This window comes from Lissotriton helveticus, chromosome 3_2 (assembly GCF_964261635.1).
Source record: "Lissotriton helveticus chromosome 3_2, aLisHel1.1, whole genome shotgun sequence".
NCBI classification, from domain to species: Eukaryota; Metazoa; Chordata; class Amphibia; order Caudata; family Salamandridae; genus Lissotriton; species Lissotriton helveticus.
The window spans coordinates 263,367,078-263,388,237 of NC_136062.1; the positions used below are offsets into that span (position 1 = coordinate 263,367,078).

A 21,160-nucleotide genomic window follows, 5' to 3' on the forward strand; every position below is an offset into this window, starting at 1 on the left:
GGTGTACGCGCGCTGTATAAATATTTTTAAATTCAAATTCAAATTCAAATACCCTCACGATGTGTGGTCGGGGAGCCAGTAAATGCCACACATGCCCCACTGACTTAGCCAAAGTTACATCAAAGAGAAGAAGAATCTGGATATTAGAATATCTACATTGTAGAATCTATGAGTTGATATATCTGACACATTCCTGTTTAGACGCTTCATAAATAATCGGATGCCTACTTGCATTATGATACCACAGTTGTTATTTGCAGAGAAGATGGTGACATTTATGATTTTCTTGAAAAGACATTTAGACTAGGGAAATAAGACTTGAGATCTGCCTTCAACTTTACATGATGGCCACAGATATGTTAAATGAATGATGAGGCGAAACTGCATCTCATTCTGAAATTTCTTCTGCAAAAATGAATATTTAAACTCTATTGGACACCTTTCAGAACGTTACAACTGGGACTATTATCATCAGATGTATGATGGGTGGATCTTAAGTATTCCATTGACACACTCCCAGTTGGAGTAGGGACTGTCTGAGGAAGGACATTCCACCACACACAGATATTTAGGGTGGGCAGTGTAATGTCTTTTTGTTCCTGTTCGTCAACACTAGGAAAAACCTATAATGACCCCCACACCCTGGAAGAAGGGCTAACAATTTTTTTGTTTTTCAAAAACAAACTCCATCTTTGGGAGTTTGTTTTTGATAAAGAAAAATAAACTAACTCTGGTGAACAGCCATCAGATCTAATGGCGGACATCCAACAAACTTTTAGTTCACTGGAAGGAACATCGGTGTTGGCAGTACCTTTCAATGTAGAGAGATGACCGCTGAGCTTGCAGTCACCTCTAAGTTTGGCAAGTGGTAGTCCATGGGGAGGAAATGTACCAAGCCGCCCTGACGGACTGTACTCCACCTACCAAACTCTGTCAGGATCTGGGATACCTATATATTTTAATCACTCTTCCATCTCTTTCCCCATCCCTAATGTTTCTCTGTGTTGAGCTATATGATATTTGTGCTCTGCGAGTAGATTACGGTAGTATTTCCTATCTTATAAATGCTATATTAACGGAATAGAAAAGGAAACATTACTTCATTGCATATGTATATATCTGATTGTTTGTATTGAATTCTAAAATGAATCAAAATAATATGCAAAAAGAGAAGACGATTTATATAGGAACCAAAAAAACCTAGGGGACACTGCAACTGTGGGCATGGTAATCAGGGTTTTCAAACTAGGTGAAAGAGAGGTCACTGTCTTCATGCAAACTGTGAGGTGCTCTCACAAGGCATAAATAATTTGCCCCACACACCAAAGCTCAATTCTCTGAGTAAAGTTTTACTTTCAGACTTATAAATCATTCCACGTGTTAAAGATTCTCAATGGTGCAAACTTTGGTGCTTTAGTCGGAATGGGCTCTACACGATCCGATACGTGGAATTAACATCCTGCTGTATCCTTAAACTTCCCGTCAAAAGTTGTGCATGGGAAAAATGGTAAGCTAGGTTTACCAGGAAACTGTGGCTTCTCAGGAAGTTTAGCATTTGTTCAATCTCCAGAAATACATGTTTGCTTCTATGTTTTTCTGTAAGACTTGGTAGCTTTGAAGAAAATGTCCTTGAAGAACAGTGGTTAGTTTTCAAAAGACTCCAGTTCAGTTTTCCAGGTTGCGATACGATTTCCACAATTTGGCATTCCTCAATACAAGTTTAATTTCGATTAGGCCACTGGAATTCTTCTAGTCCGGTAACAGTTTTTTCTGTTTCAAGGCCTTCTGCTCCATCCATTCACAGATGGTTGTACTTCAGAGGCTGCAGGTCTTTGCACTGTTTAGCCCTTGGGTGAGCAAGTAATTGGTAACATCAGCCATCAAGTACAATCCTGGAAAGCAGATTTCCAAAGCAATAACTGTCTCAGATACCTAGGCTATTTTCTCCTTATGGTACACATAGGTGTTGGTTTTAATTTTAAACGTAGGAAGGACAAGCGGGAGTGGTTGGAAAATGGGGAACAATTATTTAAAAATGGGTGGGGTTAAGATAAATTGAAGGAGGGGTTTAAAAAGAGCTTTTGTAATACAAAACAGATGTCCACAGAAGAGTGAGATAACTGTAATTCTCAAAATTCACATCTAGATCTACTACAGTCGTACTGTAGACAAAACAGGCTCAAATGTACTCCAGCCCAGTATGAGAGTAAAGTCAAGCACCACTCATGTCCAACGACTGACACAGCAACATACTTCTCTGGAATTCAATGGAGGCAGGCAATAAGACTAACGCAAAGGGAAACGTAAACACATTAAATTAACTAACATTTTCAATTAAACAAAAAAATGTAATTGATTTATAGGTTTATTATTAATTATTTCTTAAATAAAAAGTCGTGAATTTGGTGCAGGTGTGTTGCCTCTTGTTACAGTGTAGTCCTCCGGGGAATAGGAGTTATTGTTTAATGTATAATGAACAACCCTTACATTTTAGCATAAAATATGGTATTACACATGTAACTGCCTACTCCAGTATTTCGATGTTGCCTCTGTTTTATCTTATTTTTGTTTATATAAAAAAATTTAAATAAACATTTCTTGGAACAAAAAAAAAAATTTTTCTTAATATTCCCATCGAGAAGTGAGATGTAGCACTATGATGCAGACCTTAAATACCCTCTTCCCAAAAATGGGAAAATACTTGCAATAGTATAAGAATACTAGGCCAATGTTTCTGCTTAATGTGGATGACAAGAGTTTTACCTGATCTCTGCTCAAAAGTTAAATATAGTTGTAAAGAACATTTTAAATAGTAAAAAGACAAATTACTCAAAAATAGGAGAGGGTGTGATGACACACGAGAACATACTTTGAAAATAGGTTTTATTTTTTACTTTCATTTAACATGTCTTACAGAACCAACAAAAACTGGCACAGAATGTCACATAGTTTCTATCTTCATGGTACATACATTGTTAACCTGAGACATGGGAGCATATTAATGTACATTTAAAATAAATCAATGTTAGCTATTTATGCTGATGCATTTGTTATGGTGGTGTGGTACTTTTTAGTTGGTGTTTTACATCACTTCATGCTCTGACACTTTAGGTAGATTTATCATACATTATATTTAGATGTGCAGTTTTGCGTTACTACTAATAGAATGATCCCTCTTCACCTAAAGTTAAAGGGGCACCCAACATGATGATGCGCTTTTAATTTGATTTTTTTATGTATTATTGGAATATTCGATGCAGACTATTTACCTGAGACATTAAAGGATTGTTACACGATGATGGAACTGTAGAAAAGTTAAAGGTACACTGACAAAACATGCTATGGGTAGGTGTAGTACTTCAGTACTAATGGAGTATTAATAGGTCTGATTATTCAGAAGCATGTGACAGCATTGTCTGAAGTAGACATAGCCTATGTGCTTTGGCAATGAATTGTAGCAATGCTGTACATCATGATTGACAATAATGTAAAAAAAAACAAATATGCATCAGTTTGTAGGCGTTTGTAGATGGCAGGAATGGTTTAAAAACATCACCGGAGAGCACTGAGTCCAATATGAAAGGTACCATACTTAAATATGAGTTTTTGGGTGCATCATATTCTCTTTAAATCAACATTTGCTTTACATTAAGTAGGATTCATAGCAAGGGAGACACTGCATTATAAGTTACGTTTTGACTGCTGACGGTATGTTGCACATGTGCAGTCCGCATTTTGTGCTGTTTAAGGACTTTACATTCTTGAAAAATGTATTAAACTATTGTAAATTACATTATTTAAAGCTAACAAAATCGTAATTCTAAGAAACAGACCTAACTCAAATAAGAATTGCATCACATACTGGAAAATACAGCATACATGATCATAGAAACATTGATTTAATATTTTTAATTAGGTTTGATGATTGTCGTTTACAATAGTTTAGTTAAATTTTTTTTAAAAGGTAAAAAAACATTGCAAAATTATTTGGTATTTCTTCAATTCTTATTTGCACAATGCCCTGGCAAATAATGCTCACGTTTGTTCAGGGTAGTTCGACACATTGTATGCAATCTTTTAAAGTGACATTGTAAACATTGCTTAAATGCTTGGACAAGGCCACGTGAAAGAATGCATACATGCTCGCACTGTGTTACGTGAAACGTTGTACATTGACCAGGGTTTATTTGTGATTGCAGAAGGCTGTCTGTGAGAATAGTGGGTTGTGAAAATTAAACACATGCTTGCCCAATATCAAAAGCATCATTCAAAATGGGTATGTGGGTGATGCTTTATGGATCGAAAGTTGAAAGCATTTTGGCTACTATGCTAACACTGATGGAGTTGATATCTGTTAGAACATTGCAATGTGGAGAGCTCGATTGAAGACAATGAAATGGCCCTGGGGTTATAATGGCTGGTAAAAGCCTCCTGCTCCAACATTCCAATGTTTGTCTTTCTGTTTCTCCGTATTTAGTTTAGAACATTCTACCCTTAATGGGTAGAATGTTCTAATAGCCGTATAGCCCTTCTGGCTCAGGCTATACCGGTTATAAAAGACCCTCACACTCATTAAACACCTTCACCTACGGCTTTGACCTGTAACTCAAGTTCAGGGCCTTTGACAACCGGTATATCCCTCAGCAGCGAGCTATACGGCTATAATATGGGCTGTGATTTAAGTAGTGGAATTGCTGACATTGCAGTTGGTTGAGCTGGCAGGATCAGGCTGCCGGAATGGATGTTTGCTCTTTCACTCTATTCTTTTAACATCATTGCTATATTAATGGTTTTGGCACTAGAGGAAATAAAATACAGTCTTCACAGAAATAATCTGAGATAGCAATATTTCCCAATACATGGATTTATCACATGGAACACTTTGTGTGGAATTAAACGATTTCACAAAAGCACAGTAAATTAATATAATCCAAAATCTTACATTTTTGCTCAGTAAATGGGGCGTTGAAACTCTAAAGGTGAAAAACATGTCACATTGTCATCAAAGGGGACTGTATATTTTGAACAAAAACATTGTTGAGTTGTGTTGCATCCATTGAGGATGTTTTGTCATTAAGCCTACAGAACCTTTATTTCAAAGACATGTAGTTTTGCTTTTACATTCAGGTGTATAGCTTAAAAATCCTCGTATGAAAAATGTTTCTTGTCAAGAAATGTGTGATTGTCTGAAAGTGTCACATATACCTTGTGCTCATAAATTTGTATCCTCTAATGTATGTGACCATGTCACCATGTGCTCACACTGTACATCATGGTGTGTCCCCTGCTGCACATCAGTCTGCACCAGGATAATGCACACAACTGTGTACCCCTGAGCTGTACATTATCTATTTTCTGTTGATCATTCAGTACAATACACAGTACTCCGCACCCTCACAAGAACTCTCACCCAGTGCTTACCTTAAATGAATAACCCAAGGTTGTATGATACAACCATGCATGCATCAACCACGCATGTCTAAACAACGCATTCTGAACCACGACCACGTCATTACTTCGCATGCCTTTACAATGAATTTTTTTGTAAAGGCATGATTGCTAAAGGGATATGTGTGGTAAAGTGCACACCCCAGCCCCCCGCCCTGCGCCCTAACATCCGATACCCTAGCCCTGCATTGCACCCTGCCCCATCCCTTAAAACTACCCTGGATCCCCACCATGAGCCCTAAAACCCGGCCCTAGCAGTAAAAACTACCCAACCCTCACCTTCGCTGAGCCATATAACCCCGGACCATGCTAAAAAACAACCCTGACCATAGCCCCCCGCCTTGAGCCATAAAACTGCCCCCACCTGGTCAAAGGTGTAACTAAAAACAAAGAGCCTCATTTATGAGGAATTGTCGTAGGGCAAAGTAGCAAGTCTTCTTCCTGCGCTGCCCTACGCTGATCGGAAAGGACAAGAATGCACAGTATTTACAAAATATGGTGCATTTCTGTCCTTTCCTGTCGCATTGGCGCACAAATTGCTGCCTAGCACCAACGTAGGCAGGATTGTTTTGTTCAGGAAGGGGCACCTTCCTTCACAAAAACAATCCAGAAAGGTGTTTTCCTCTTTCTATGTGAGCTGCAGAATGCAGCACACATGGAAAGCGGAAACAACAAGGAGGAATGGAGAGGTTTTAATTTTTTACATTACGTGATATTGTAAAATTGAAGCAGCATCAAAATGAATGCGTGGGAACACCCACACAATGGCCATGGAAGGCTTCCTTGACGCAGATTAAGGCTACGCAATGACGTGCGCTGCTTTGTCTTACTCCATATCTACGAGGCCATGCAATGCAATTCAGGGTGACTTCGCGCTGCCTCTGGCGGCATAAGCCTGCCATAAATAAGCCCCAAAATATTTTGTACGCTTGTTAGATCTTTCCCCATCAGCTAGCTACATATAAAATAATGGGCAGCTTAAATGAAACATAAATAAAAAAGTCGTTACTCAGTGGGAAATGCACTGTTGTACATTATGAAACCTCTATTAGTGGATGCACTACAGAGGTCTGTGCGCAACCGGAGGACCACGTAATTAAATCTTGGTTGGTGCAGAGGACAATAGTGACTTGAATCGTTTTAGTGCTACGAGGTCACAGACTCTGACAGAAAGCACTGTGAATACATAAGTCATTATTTTATACTTGCATTACTCACAGTCTAAGATAGACTGCTACAAAATGTGCAAATAGTTTTACAAAAAAATGGTGCTTCCAAAATGTAGATTTTAGTAGTACCAGAGCTATGTAATGATTTGTTTTTGGCATAACTATCCCTTCAACACCTCCTTAGGGGTACTAAGTGATGTGTAAATACAATTAAGATTATAAACACACACTTCGGGGGCATGGCTGCATCTTAAGCGAGCTCTGCCGGCGGAGCCCAAAATCCGACATGACCCAGCGAAAATAGGGGTCAACCGTCCCTGTCACCGAGCCACGCTATCCTGCAGACACCAGTGGCACCAATGAGGCAGCGAGAATCCTGCTACTAATGCGCAGTAGGGCGCAGCTGCTAGTGCGTAGGGGCCGGGATGGACTCTGTGGGGGCGGAGCGGGCTGGAGGCTGTCGGAGTGCCGCCGGACTCATCGCATTGCTAAAGAAAATCGTTTGCACTGAGGCGCTGCGGGTCCGGGGTCCGTGGTGCCGATCGATCGGGGTGCCACTTGGGTCCAGCTGCTGCTGGGCGCGGGGAGAGGAATGGAGGCTACCCGCGCCACCCGCAAGAACGCTGGAACCGTCAAGAGGCGTGAGTGACATTGCCCGCAAGTCTGCCTGGGGTCCTGGTGCTCTCCACCTCCCCTCCAGCGCTCGAGTAGACCTCCTGCTGCGGCGCTCTGGTCTGCTGCGGTGCTCTGGCCTGCTGTGCGACCGACCACTGCCGGCTCCTGACATACATTGAGTCCGCCGAACGTGCCTCACATTAACTGCTGCACTGCGCCTTATTCGAGCACGCAAGCCAGGGGCTGAAGTCCCCCTCATTCACATAAGCAGAGGCACATTGCACACGGCCGCTGCGCATCTCTCCTACAGATGGACAAAGTATTAGACCTAATTAAACAAAAAAACGAGGCCCTAGAAGCTCGTTTGAGGCGCAACAACATCCACCTGGTGGGCATTCCCTAGTCTCCACAGCCATTTCCAGGATGGAGGACTTCATGGAAAATATGTTGTGGGACCTCTTCGGCTCGGACTTGTCACCGGTTTTCATTGTCAAAAGAGCGCATAGATCACTGGGACCAAGACCCCCTCTCCCCCCAGGGGCTCCCCCGCGCCCGATCGTGGCACGCCTGCTGAACTATAAAGACTGCAACACTATCCTTCGGCAGGCCAGGGAACAGGGCCACATTCATTATAAAGGAGATGCCATATCCTTTTTCCCAGACTTCACCATGGTGGTGCAAACAGCCCGCCTTGAATTTTTACCAGCCAAGACACTCCTGTAAAAAGTCAATATCAAATACGCCATGCTATACCCTGCTAAACTTAAGATCATCCTGGATGGCAAAACAATCCACTTCACGGATCTGAAACTGGCACTTAGGTTCGCCAAACAGCAGGCAAAAAAAACCACCCTCAGTAGGACCATACAAGCTCCTCCTCAACAGGAGCACGACTAAGCGACAACGACTAACTGCTACTCGCAACCATCCATAGTTGAACGCAGGAACACAATCTTGACTCACTGAACGGATGCCGCTACTCCTTGCATAAGCCAATCTTAGAGGAAGCTATTCCATCAGCTAAGTTACCCATGAGATCAATGCAGCGTGGCTCCGGTGGGGGCGGATGTGGTCCCCTCCCCACATTTATGCTCACCCACCCAGCCTTGCGGTGGGTAGACCCTGCAGAGTCTCCACTGCTCCCTGGGATGCTTCCCAGCAGTTGTAGTTATGTGGGGGATACCTCAAAAAATGTTGGCACACTGGTACACTCATACACATTTTCCCACACAGCTGGCAAGCACGCACGGACACATCACACATACAGTCGCAACCTCATGGCCCCACCCAATACAGATGGGTAAGACTGCTTTGATTAAATTACTTAAATGTTACATGAAAGGGCTCAACGATGGCAGAAAGATATGCCTAGTTCACGCATATCCGAACAGACATGCCATAGACATTTGCTTACTCCAAGAAACCCACCTCCCAACATTTCCACCCCGATCACACAGACCTTCTTTAAATGGCTTAGGTCCAATCTCATCACATTGGTCTAGGCCAGCCAACAACCGCAGGATAAATATGAATTGCTGACCTTGCCGCATACTCAAGGAGGGCTAGGCACACCTGATCTACAACTCTACACACTATGCGCTTAGGCACAATTCCTGCATTACTGGACGCATCCCAGGCCCTTTCAATCGCAAGTTACAGTAGAGATAGACGCAGTTTCACCATGGCCACTGTTGACAGCCCTGGTTATTCCATATACCACCCTTCCCAGGACTCCACAGCCCCCCTGGGGTTTGCACCCCACAGATTGAAGACCTCTGTCCTATGCTCACTTGCAGCACTTCATATTCTGCTCCTTGGTCCACATCATCCAGCACTCCACTAATGCTCATCAGAATGTACTTTCATCTTACATGGTCATGTTTCACTGTTATTGTTATTGTTAATTGGTATTTGTTGAGCGCATTATCACCAGCAGGTCTATAAGCGCTGTCAGAGAGGTCTTAACCTAGCCAGAGGATTAAGATTATATTCAGGCTTCTGCAAAAAGGACTGTTTTTAATTTTTTTCGGAATGGAAGGAGGGCTTATTCCTTACGAAGACTCTCCGGCAGGTTGTTCCAGATGGAGGGGATAGATGATGAGAATGCTCTGCCTCCTTTCGTGGACATGTTAAATATTGGGCAAGCCAGGAGGCTAGCATCCGTGGACCGTAGTGCCCTGCTGGGTGTGTATTTGACAAGACGGTCCTTGATGTAGCTAGGAGCTCGGCCGTAGTGGGCTTTGTGTGCAATACAGAGGCCCTTGAATTTAGCTCTCTGTCTGACAGGGAGCCAATGCAGCTGTTTGAGGAGGGGCGATGCATGTGCTCACCTAGGTGCTTTGAAAATGAGCCTTGCGGCGTCATTCATAATTATCTGAAGTCTGGACACAAGGTTCTCCGGGAGGCCGATGTATAGGGAGTTGCCGTAGTCAAGGCGTGATAGTATCAGAGCGGAAACTGCAGTTCGGAGTGTATTGAATGTGAGAATAGGGGCAAGTTTGCGCAGTTGTCTCAACAGACCTGTGCATGTTCCTACCACAGCCGAGACTTGCTGGGTCATGGTGAGCTTAGCATTAATTTTGATCCCCAGGCTTTTTACCACCCTAACAGGTTCTGGATGTGTACCCAACTCTTGCGGCCAGAAGAGCTTCTTCCACGGGCTGGAGTCTGGAGTGACGGCCAGTACCTCCATTTTGTCTGAGTATTTTCAAGGAGTTAGCAGACATCCAATTCACCATGAATTTTAGGATGTTTTGAAAACGTGAATGGACTGAAGAGGCATTGTCTATCTGAATAATTATTTGGGTGTCATCAGCATAGTTGTAAATTTGACACTCCAAGTGGTTTAATGCCACTATCAAGGGCTTGAGGTAGGCATTAAAGAGAAGTGGGGATAATGCCGAACCCTGAGGTACACCACATGAGAGTGGTCCTGAATCGGACACAAGGTCATTCAATTGTGTTCTCTGTGAACGCCCTTTAAGAAAGGAGGTCAGCCATGCCAGGCTGTGCCCTGGATCCCTAGCTCCGAAATCCGCGACATTAGTTGGTCTGTAATGCAAACATCTTAGGTCGTCTGAGTGCTTGGATGTCTGCATCCTTGTTGGCCTTCTGAAAATTAGTGCCACAGTCAGTGGACATGACTGTATGCTCCATGTGGGACTATGTAGCTCTATGCTGTGTTGCTCTGTGTATATACACTGTGTACAAGCTAAACCTATTGGCTTTGTCAGTTATTTTTGTAATTGGCACCTTACTTATACCAGTAATAATAAAACACCTTTGGTATCTTCTGTGCTGCTTACTAGTGCCTATGCAAACTTTTTTTAGCTTGCCCTTCACTTTCAACAATCTAGGTTTATGAGGGGAAGAAGCCATAATATCATGTATACCAAGTTAGAAAAAAACCTGCCACACATTTATTTTGGGCAAAATTATATAATTTCCTTCAGTAGCTCACCCATTCTATAATCACATGTGGACAGAAATCAACGGTACAACACTGTAAACAGGGCCGGCTTTAGTACTGGTGGTGCCCTGTGCAACAATGTTTGTTGGCGCCCCCCCAATGGCCACCTTGCCACTGACTCACTCACTACCACCACTTGACAATGCCCCCCAAGTCTCAATAACCACTGTTTTAGATTTATTTATTTTTATAGCACCACTCATACCAGTTTTAGGAGTCAGAACACTTTACATCACACATATATTGCACGGAAACAATAATATGTGTGTGAATCAGTGTATAGGAAAAGGGACATGAGATGAGACAGAGGACTACAAGGTGTAGGAGTCACACACCATCCATACTGGTAGACAGTATAGTCTAAGAGACCTTGATCTGGAAAAGCACAAATACAGAATATAAAATGCAACACCATTGTTAGGGGTATTCTCTAATAATATATATATATATATATATATGTAGCCCCCGTAGGAGGAATTACTGAGACGTTTGGGGTTGAGACAGTGTCGTATGCGGACGACACGCAATTGACTGTAACCCTAACACAACCTGAGAAGCAAAGCGCCTCCAACTTTCCAGCTTGCATGCAGAAGGTAGCACTTTGGATGGCAGACAATTGCCTTCGTTTAAATGGCAACAAAACAGAGGTACTGATCATAGGCAAAGCCTCATCAGTATGGACATCGGCGTGGTGGCCGGAAGAGCTGGGTGATCTGCCCACACCTAGCCATTTAGTAAAGAACCTAGGGGTCTGGCTTGACAAAAACCTCACGCTCGACCACCAGACCAAACAGGTAGCAGGAACCTGTTTTGGGATACTACGAGTCCTCAGGAAAACGCTCGACCTTATGCCTGTATCGGTGCGCCAGACCATAGTCCACAGCCTAATAACATCTAGACTGGACTATGAGAACGTTCTGTATCTTGGAGCCAACGAAAAAAGTCTTTCCAGACTCCAACGAATACAAAACGCAGCGGCCCGTCTGATACTACAACTACCTAGGAGAGCTCCATCTAAAACAGCTCTGAAAACCCTCCACTGGCTCCCGATTAGGGAACGGGTGTCTTTTAAGGCCTTATGTACAGGTCATCGCATTTTGCATGACAAAGGTCCTAGATACCTCCGCGGCCTTCTGAAATGGTATGAACCCAAACGACAACTGAGGTCATGTGGGACGGGACAGGTGCATGTCCCGAGGGTCCAGACAGCCAAAATGGGCGGAAAATCCTTCAGAGTCCAAAACCGCTAAGAAATGGAATCAACTGCCAGTGGAACTGCGCACCGAACCCTCAGAAACTAAATTCAGGAAAGACATGAAAACAATACTCTTCCCTAACAACTAAAATCGAATGAAGCATCAGCAACGAACAACGTATATTAGCATTTACAGCGCGGGGACACACTTGCTAGTGTAACCAGGCGCTTTACAAAATACTAATAAATAAATAAATAAATAATAAGAATTGATTTCTACCCAAATGAACCCTTTTCGCAATATTAGGATAAGGAAAGACTAGGCACAAAAACAACCTGTAGCTGTAATATATTCTTTGCAGTTTGCGCGCAGCTCTTTGAGACAGTTTTTTTTTTTTTTTTTTTTTTGGTGTAAGTTTATTGCACATTTCTTAATACCTACAGACATGTTATCGCCTACAACCTCATCAGGCCGGCCCTGTAGCTTTATCACTTAGCAAAATAATTGTCTGTGTACACAGCCCATCAGCCGACATCCATGGGCTCGGCGGCGTTACATCAAATGTTAAATCTGTACTCAGAGTAGTGCATATGCATACAGTTGTTACGCTGGTCATCTTACTCTTCTCCCTTTTCGTTTTAACCGCTCTGTAAACAGTCAAACCAAACACTTAAACCCTTAAAGGATAACCAATTCCCCTGTGTCACAGCATCCTTCCCCCTCTTTCGATCCGGTATGTCTACATTTCAATTCGCTGATCTTGTCATATACCATGTTATTAGTCATCAACAGTTTCTACCGACTCATGATCTAATAAATAGGTGCGCAAGTACATCCAAAATTCTCTAGGACGTGATCTGACTGGCAACTCTTCCTCATAAGTGACTAGCATATCTCGACAACATGTTAAATCTTCTAGCCAGTGTTTAGTCTTCGGTCCCATTTTGCTATTCCAGTGCATCGACACCCTGCGCCTGGCCTTCAACAGTGCTATCACGCAGAATTTACGCTTTTGTGCTCTCAGCTGTGGAGCAATGCCTAACAAGCACATCTTGGGCTCGCATTGCAGTGACGTCCCAAGCATTTCACTAAGGGCCTGCATCACTTCCCCCCAAAATTCTGCTACACGGCTGCAACTCCACGCCAGATGGAGGAAGTCTGCATTCTCCCTACCGCACCTTACGCAGCGTGAGTCATCCCGTAGGCCATACCTGTAGAGCCTCAGCGGGGTATAGTACATTTGGTGCAGGTACTTGTAGTGAATGATTCTCAGATTCCCATTGGGTGTCAGCATACCCGTAAGTAGACATGTCATCAACCATTCCTCGTCTGTTAGTTGTGTGTCTAGTGCAGTATTCCATTTATCCCTCGCTTTCTCTGCTGTTCCTCCCACTTCCCGCTGTAAGCTAGTGTACAATTTCGATACCATGTGAGAGGCTGAGGGAGTGGTGAGTATTAACTGCAGAGATGCTGGAGTCTCCGGCTCATTTGGATAGTTCGGAAAATGTTCTTTCACCGCCCTCTGCACCCTGTAGTAGGTGAAGCTAAACAATAGTGTCGGGTTAGTGACATAGTCCAGTTTATCTAGTGTCTGAAACACCCCATCTTTGTATAAGTCGCCTAATTTATCTATCCCAGCGCATCTTAGTAGATTCATGCCAACCTTCTCCTGCGTGACTGATATTGCCGGATGGTGTGCTAGTGGAAGCGCAGGTGCATAAAGCGGCAAGCAGTTTGCGGCCTTTCCTATCAGTCTCCATGCCTCTGTGGTGGTGTTTACCGGGTTGATATCATGATCATGTAGCCTAGGCCTTTTGTGTGTTAGTATGCTTGTTAGTGGAATCGGGTCTGCATCACCGGCTTCCACCGCTACATGTGTCAGGAATGGTATTTCGTGGTACCAGTAATGCGCGAACTGCGCTTGAACGCACAGGTAATAAAGGTAAAAATCTGGGACCTTGAAACCTCCCTGAGCAAACGGTAGTGTCATAGTGTGTAATTCAAGCCTGGCCTGTTTACCCGCCCAGAGTAGATTAAGCACCAATTTCGTAATGTTGCGGAAGACCTCTGCAGATGGTTTTATTGGGATATTATTAAATAAATAGAGGAACTTGGGTAGTAGTACCATTTTGATTATCGCTACTCTATCTGCCAGAGACAGCGGTAGTTTGTTCCATCTGGCGATTTTTCCTTCTAAGGACACGATAGTTTTACCATAATTGGTGCGTATTACCAGTTCCGGGTCTCTATGGAACCATATCCCTAGATACTTGGTCGGTTCGTCGGACCACTCCAGTGGGTAGTCCAGTGTCGTGGGATGCGTGCTGTCCGTCAGCGCTAGTACTAGGGATTTAGACCAATTTATCTGTAATCCCGAGTGCTGGCCAAATTTGATATATTCTCTTAACAAGGGATTGAGGTGTTGTTCCGGATTTTTAATATACAGCACCATATCATCCGCATATAGTGAGATGTGTATGGGTCGTGTCGGTAGTCGTATTGCCGAGTAATGATGGTGTTGACGTATTTTGCATGCCAGTGGTTCCAGTATCAAAGCAAATAATAATGGTGAAAGGGGGCATCCCTGTCTGGTACCTCTACAGATCTGGATGGGTTCCGTGACATATTTGTTAATTCGTATTCGCGCTGTGAGGTTCGTGTATAGCATTTTAATCCACCCCAGAAAAATGCCTGGGAATCCCATGCATGTCAGCACCGCATGCAGAAACGGCCAGTCTATGGTGTCGAACGCTTTGGCTGCGTCCAATAGCACCGCCACCGCCTTAATTTCTGGTGCCAAATAGTGTGCCAGCGCGAACAACGTTCTTGTGTTGTGTATGGTGGATCTGTCTGGTATGAACCCAGACTGGTCCGGTCTTATTAACATGGGCATCAGTGGTTTAAGTCTATCTGCCAATAAGCTTGCTATTATTTTCGTGTCAACATTGATGAGTGAGAGAGAGCAATAGGAATCACACCTATCCTCCTTTTTCCCAGGCTTCAACAACGCAATAAGCATCGCCTCCCGCATTGATGTTGGTAGTGTCTGCGCCTCATGTGCCGCTCCATACAATCTCACTAAATGTGGGGCCAGTAGGTCCGCAAATTGTTTATAAAACTCCGCCACGAACCCATCTGGGCCCGGTGCCTTGCCATTTGGTAGTCTTTTAATAGCATCTGTGACGTCTTCAACAGTTACAGGGCGTGCTAGGTATTCTCGGTGTCCATCTGCCAGCCATGCAATTTCTACATGTTCCATATACGCCAAAAATTCCTCTTGCGGTATCACGGGCGTGCTGCATACAGTGCACTATATGTGTCCATAAATTCCTTCTTTATTCCCGTAATGTCTTTGGTGACATTTCCCTCCCGAGTTCGTATAGCCGTGATATTTTGGGGTGCGCGACCTGAGCAGGTCTTATCCGCTAGTGCTTTACCTGGTCTGCCTCCCTCCCCATACACTCTAGCATTTTTACGTTTGGATACGTATTTAAGCTCGTCAGTTGCAAACTGGCGGTGTTCCACTAGTAGTTTTTGTATATCTCCCAACACTTTAGTATCTCCCGTTAGTGTGTACTTCTGTTCTAATTTTTGCATCTCTGCCTCAAGTGTGTGCAGTTGACGCCGAATGTCTCTCAATATGCCTATGGTGGTACTAATGCTCACCCCGCGTATCGTTGCTTTAAAAGCCTCCCACAGTAGACAAGGATCATCTGTCGTGGGGCCATTCAGTTCAAAATATTCTACCATTGCTGTGTGTAGTGTGTCTACATATAGGGTGTCTTGTAACGCCGTAGCATTGAACCTCCAAGCGAATGGTGGCGGTTCATAGTGCGGGATATTCATCTCAACCAGCACCGGGCTATGATCTGACAATGTTCTAGGCAGGTGCTTAATAGCAGCGGCCCATGTTGTCACTTCATGCGTACCCAGCTAGTAGTCCAGTCTGGACCAGCTGTTGTGCACAGCATTTATATGTGTCGCCACTTTCGTCTCTGGATGCCCAGCTCTCCACACATCTGCCATGTTTAGGTCATCCATGGCATCCTGTATCATCGCTCTGGCTCTTACATGTGGTTCTAGTGTGCCTGGGGTTCTATCAAGTTCGTCTCGTAGTGCTTCATTAAAATCCCCCCCCATAGCACGTGGTCTACCTGAAGGCCTGTAATGGTGTCCCACACTTTCCTAAAGAAACCTGGATCATCAATATTTGGGCCATATGTGTTAACCAGAGCCATCCGTCGTTGCCGCACTGTACCCATCACTACAACACATCTGCCTTCCTGATCAGTGTGTGTGTAATCTATCTGGAAGTGTGTCCCTTTGCGAACTAAGATGCTAACCCCTCTGGAGTAGGACGAGTAATTCGAGTTGGTAACTGATTCTGCCCATCTGGCCCCCAGATTAGAAGCTCTGGTGGTTGCTATGTGCGTTTCCTGCAGAAAGGCTACATCAATATGCAATCTGTCGAAGTACGCGAACATTTGTCGGATTTTTTTGGGGTTACCCAGTCCTCTGACATTCCACGTGATGAACCTTAAATTATGTGATCTATTCACGTTGGTGTTATCAGTTGTCGCCCTGGTACGCCAGTGACCACCCTTATGTGCCGAGTGTCAGTATTCTGTCTCATCTCTAGATGCAAAAGGCTGAGGTTGAAATGTAGCATAGTAGTAATGACATTGTGTTTCAGAAATATGGAGGTCGCCATGCCTCTCAGACACAGTGGAGTAATTCTAACAGCTCCCCGTCCCCCCTTCCGCCCCCCTCCCACTTCAGCTCCCAAACTGTGCCAAAGCCTTCCCTTCATAACATTCAAAACAATGATAGAACTGGTATTGGGGCGCACCCTCTCTGGGGTGGCACCAGGTACACACATCTCCATCCACATAGTGGATGTGGACAGGAGGTAGCGGTCTGGTTAACACATCGTATATGTGTCCCTTTTCCCCATCTTACCCATCTTTCAAATGACCTTTTTCTTATATTTCAACATCTCCATTATATTATTGCAATTTTCGTGCTGCCGTAGTCCAATTCACTTATTGACATGTGATCTAAACTGTCTTTATCAATGTAATCAGTGGGATCTTGCAGCATGTGTTAACTGTCCATCCCTGCACTTCAAACCTGAGCCCATTTAGCACGTACTCCACTAAGTTCGGAATACCTTACCTAGGTTGGTGTCACCCAGCACCTCGTAATCAGGAACCATCCTCCCTTCACCCAAATGTCCCATGCATGTGCAGTGTACTCACTGCGGGCGACAGCACCTCTAGGTCAGATAAAGGGCTCGGTCTTGAGTGTACTGCAAGGGGGTCCCCCCTATCTTTTGGTATCCGGATATAAGTACTATCCATTGTCTCCTTATGCCCGGAATGTCGGTCCACACAAGCGCCTATCTGCAGCGTCCAATTGTAAAGTTATACTTCATCCTGTTGCACATATTGGTTCTTAGTTCGTTCTCTTGAAGCTTCAGTCGACGTCGCTAGTCTGCTCATCTCTTTCTTGCGATTTCCTCCGTTTCCCTAGCTTCTTGACGTATTCCTGTGCCGCCTGTACCGTTGGGAGCACAACTGGTTTACCCGCATTTGTGATTTTGAGCATTGCCGGATATAGCATTGCGTACTCCAATCCCAGTTCTCGCAACTTTTTCTTAATCGGGGCGAATTCTTTGCGTGCCATCTGCACTGCCATAGTGTGATCTGGGTAAAATTCCAGTGTATTTCCGTGATGCGTGATTTTGCCCATTTCTCTGGCCAATCTGAGAATCGTGTCTCGGTCCCTGTAATTTAGTATTCGGGCTGTAATCATGCGCGGGGCCATCCCTGGCTTAGGTGTTGGCGCCAAGGAACGATGGGCCCTTTCAACTAGGAATACACTGGACAGTTTGTCGGCACCAAAGATCTCTTTCAGCAATTTTTCGACATAGGTCTCCATCTTGCCCGTGTTGGTGGATTCCGGCAGGCCAGAAATTCGTACATTGTTGCGTCTAGATCTCGCTTCCTGGTCCTCCACCTTGGCTCGAAGGGTCTCCAATGTTTTATCAAATCCGCCGCATTTCGTCAGTGCGTTTCTGGAGTCGTCTTCCACTGCAGAAATTCTCTGCTCCGCTTCCGCTAATCGTCCTTTGTGTTTTTCTGTTTTGGCCGCCATACTGTCTACACGTTGCACCACATTATCAAGTTTGCCATTCATCTCTTGGAGACTTTGCTGGATAGCTCTCAAAACTGCCTCCATGCCTGTATTGTCAGTCGCGCCCAGTTCGTCTTCTAGATCCGGGGCAGCCGTATTGTTCTTGGACTGCTTCTTTGCTTCGAACTGTAGTTTGGTCTGCTGTTTGTCCGACTTACCCATATCACCTGAGCAAACTGGAGGACTGTGCCTTAACGGGCTTACCGCTGTCTGGGCGCTTGAGGTGGATTGATTCCGGCGGGCTGGTGGCCGTGATCCCGTTTGTGCAGCGGATCTACTCATCAGGTAGATACTCGGTTTGCGTGTCCCTCCGTGTTGTGGTCCCCGTCAAAGAATATAGGTAGCTCCTGGTCTAGCACTGATTTCCGGCGCTTCAGCAGAGTAGTAGCGCCTGTTGGCAGATGCGCATTCAGCGTAGTTCTGTGTCGTCTTAGCTGCGCCTTATAATCAGGGTGCCTCAACTGCCTCTTAGTTTCAGGGACTTCTGAGCGTGGAAAATGTTGCTGGCTCGTTGTGCAGCATCAGTCATAACGTGAATCAGCAGCCACCCAGCGCCGTCGATGTGCTCCTTAGTGTAGCGGGTTTGCAGTGGAAGTGTCACCGTGGGGATTTTTTTTTTGCTTGAGGAGGGCAAGATGGCCGCCGAGGCGCTGTGGGAGTAAGTCGCACTCAGACCCCTCTCCTGCCGATAAGTAAAAACTTTGGGCGCTAATGGAGAACTGTAAGCAGTATGCAATCCGCAGCTTCGATGCACCACGGTGGAATTATTAACCTTGCAAGCATATTCAAGAAAGCGAAATTGTGGTACTCCAGACTCCTTAAAGTATTGATGGCAGAAATGGGCACTCGGGGAAAGGAGAAACAAACACCCATGCCTGGCGTTACAAGTAAGGAGACATCACAGAAGGAAGCGGGCAGATTGGGCGCTATCCCGAAAACAAAAATGCCACCTAACAGTAAAAAGACAACCCCCACGGTCTCCACCTTAACAAAAACACAGCTACGCAAATTGGAGAGAGCCGGCGAAAAGGAGAAATCGCTGAATCAAAACAAAAACGCGAGAGGCGCTAGTACTGTACCAACGGTCGGGGATGCAGCAGAAAAGAAGAGAAACGATACCGTATATCGGCAACCCTCAGTATCCGAGGTCTTCGGCGCCAAAACTCAAGCGGAGGCACCAGGAGCTTCAGGGCCATCAGGAACCCTGCAAAACACGGCAATCGTGCCGCCCGTAGGCTCTGCTCAGAGCGTCCTCGAGGACGCAAGCCAAAGCGTTGCTAAGCAACTGGGGGTTACGGAGCGCACGCTTCCCGCGGAGCATCTAGCGGAGCGTCAGACAGCGGCTCAGACCCAGGCAGACGGCGTCGCACTGGAACAAGAACAGACGCAGGGGTTACAGGATGGAAACCAAGAACCGGATAAAGAGGTGAGAGAGGCCAACGGTGGGGATGTGATGTCGAATACAGGGCAAATGCTTGAGGCCCTTAAAGAGGTGGAAGCTGAAATACGGGAGGAACAGCTACAAGCCAAGGATAAAGAGAATGTTGTGCTGGGGACACACAATGATAATCTGGCAGGGATGGCTTGCGCAGAAGGGGCTGAAGGGGCTGATGGAGATGGGTTCTTTTCTATCCCTGAGGAAACAGAGTTAGAATCAACATTGGCAAGCAGTGAGGAAGAGAGAGACTTCTCAGAATCACTCTCGAGCTCTGAAGCTAGCGATAGTTCTAGGGGGAGAGGCACGCAAAAAAAGCGCAAAACAATATCCAGAAGAGCAGGCCCCCCCCAGAACATGCATAAGGGAACAAATAAAAGGCTAGTCTGGGACTATTCCGCTACCTCTAGTATATACAAAGAAGATGAAAAAGAGACACAAAATGATGGAGGGAAGCTGGACTTAATGTTTGCCACGCTGAAACAGATACAAATGGAGGCAAGGGTTGAAAGTCGGAGGGCCAGGCATGACACGAAAAAAATCCAAGCCTCAATCAGGAAAATAAATAAAAAGTTTGAAGAAGTGGAGGAAAAAATCATTGAAGTTGAAGAAAGAACTGGTCGTCTAGAAGACGAAGTAACTGAGTGGCAGTCATCTAGAGAGGGACAGTCTAAGATCATGGAAGATTTACAGTGGAAGGTGGAGGATTTGGAGAATCGCCAGAGGCGCAATAATGCCAGACTCCTTGGAATAGAGGAAGGGATTGAAGGCCAAGACCCCAGAGGCTTTGTCGTCAAGTTGCTAAAGGGAGCATTCCCAGAGGTACCATGGAACTGGGAACAAGAAGTGCAGAGAGCCCATAGATATCCAATTTTTGTAAGAAAAACTCACAAGGAAGGCTCAGGAACGCTACCCAGGGCTATGTTAGTTTTTTTCGGAAACTTTCTGGCAAGGCAAGAACTAATGGAGAGAGCCAGACCTGATGCCAAAAAAACGGTGGAAGGGATAACTTTTTTTGCGAGACCTGACTTTTGTCACATAACAGTAGAGAGGCGCTGGAGACTAAGACAGTTGATTAATGCGTTTCAGTCCCAAGGAGCAGAGGCATTTCTAATGTTTCCAGCAAAACTGAAGGTTATTGTAGCAGGTCGCACTAGAATGTTTTTCTCTGAAATAAAAGCGGGGGAATTTCTGACGGAACTAAAAGAGCAAGGGGGAGCTCGAAGGAAATAATCAAGGATAACTTACTAAGCCTGACAGGCTAAAGTAGTAGATGATAAGAGGGGAGGAGAGGGGGAGCGACGCTACAGCGTTAAGCGGACACGCATAGGTCAGGGATGACCTATCTGCCTGTCACAGGGGGGGAGCAATCAGGGTGGGGGGGCTTAAAGGGGGAGGGAGAAGGAAGGGAAGAAGTCACGGGTGAAAGGTGGTGGTGTAAAATAATACAGATTTGTAAAGTTTGTAGTGAAGCAGATAAAGAGTGCACAGAAAAAGATAAAAAAGTAGGTGTGGGGTCGGCAAATGCTAAACTAGAATTATGGCAGTTAGGATAATGACGATCAATATTTGTGGGCGAAATAACATGGAGAAAAGGCAGAAGCTCTCTTCACTGCTGCGATTCTGTAAAATC

General features: G+C 44.8%; 1 protein-coding gene across 1 annotated transcript in view; it reads left to right on the plus strand.

Moving 5' to 3' along the window:
- The window catches only part of LIPC (lipase C, hepatic type), an 892,370-nt gene that overhangs the window by 41,421 nt on the left and 829,789 nt on the right, over positions 1–21,160 (plus strand). The gene's annotated exons all lie outside the window — the stretch shown is intronic.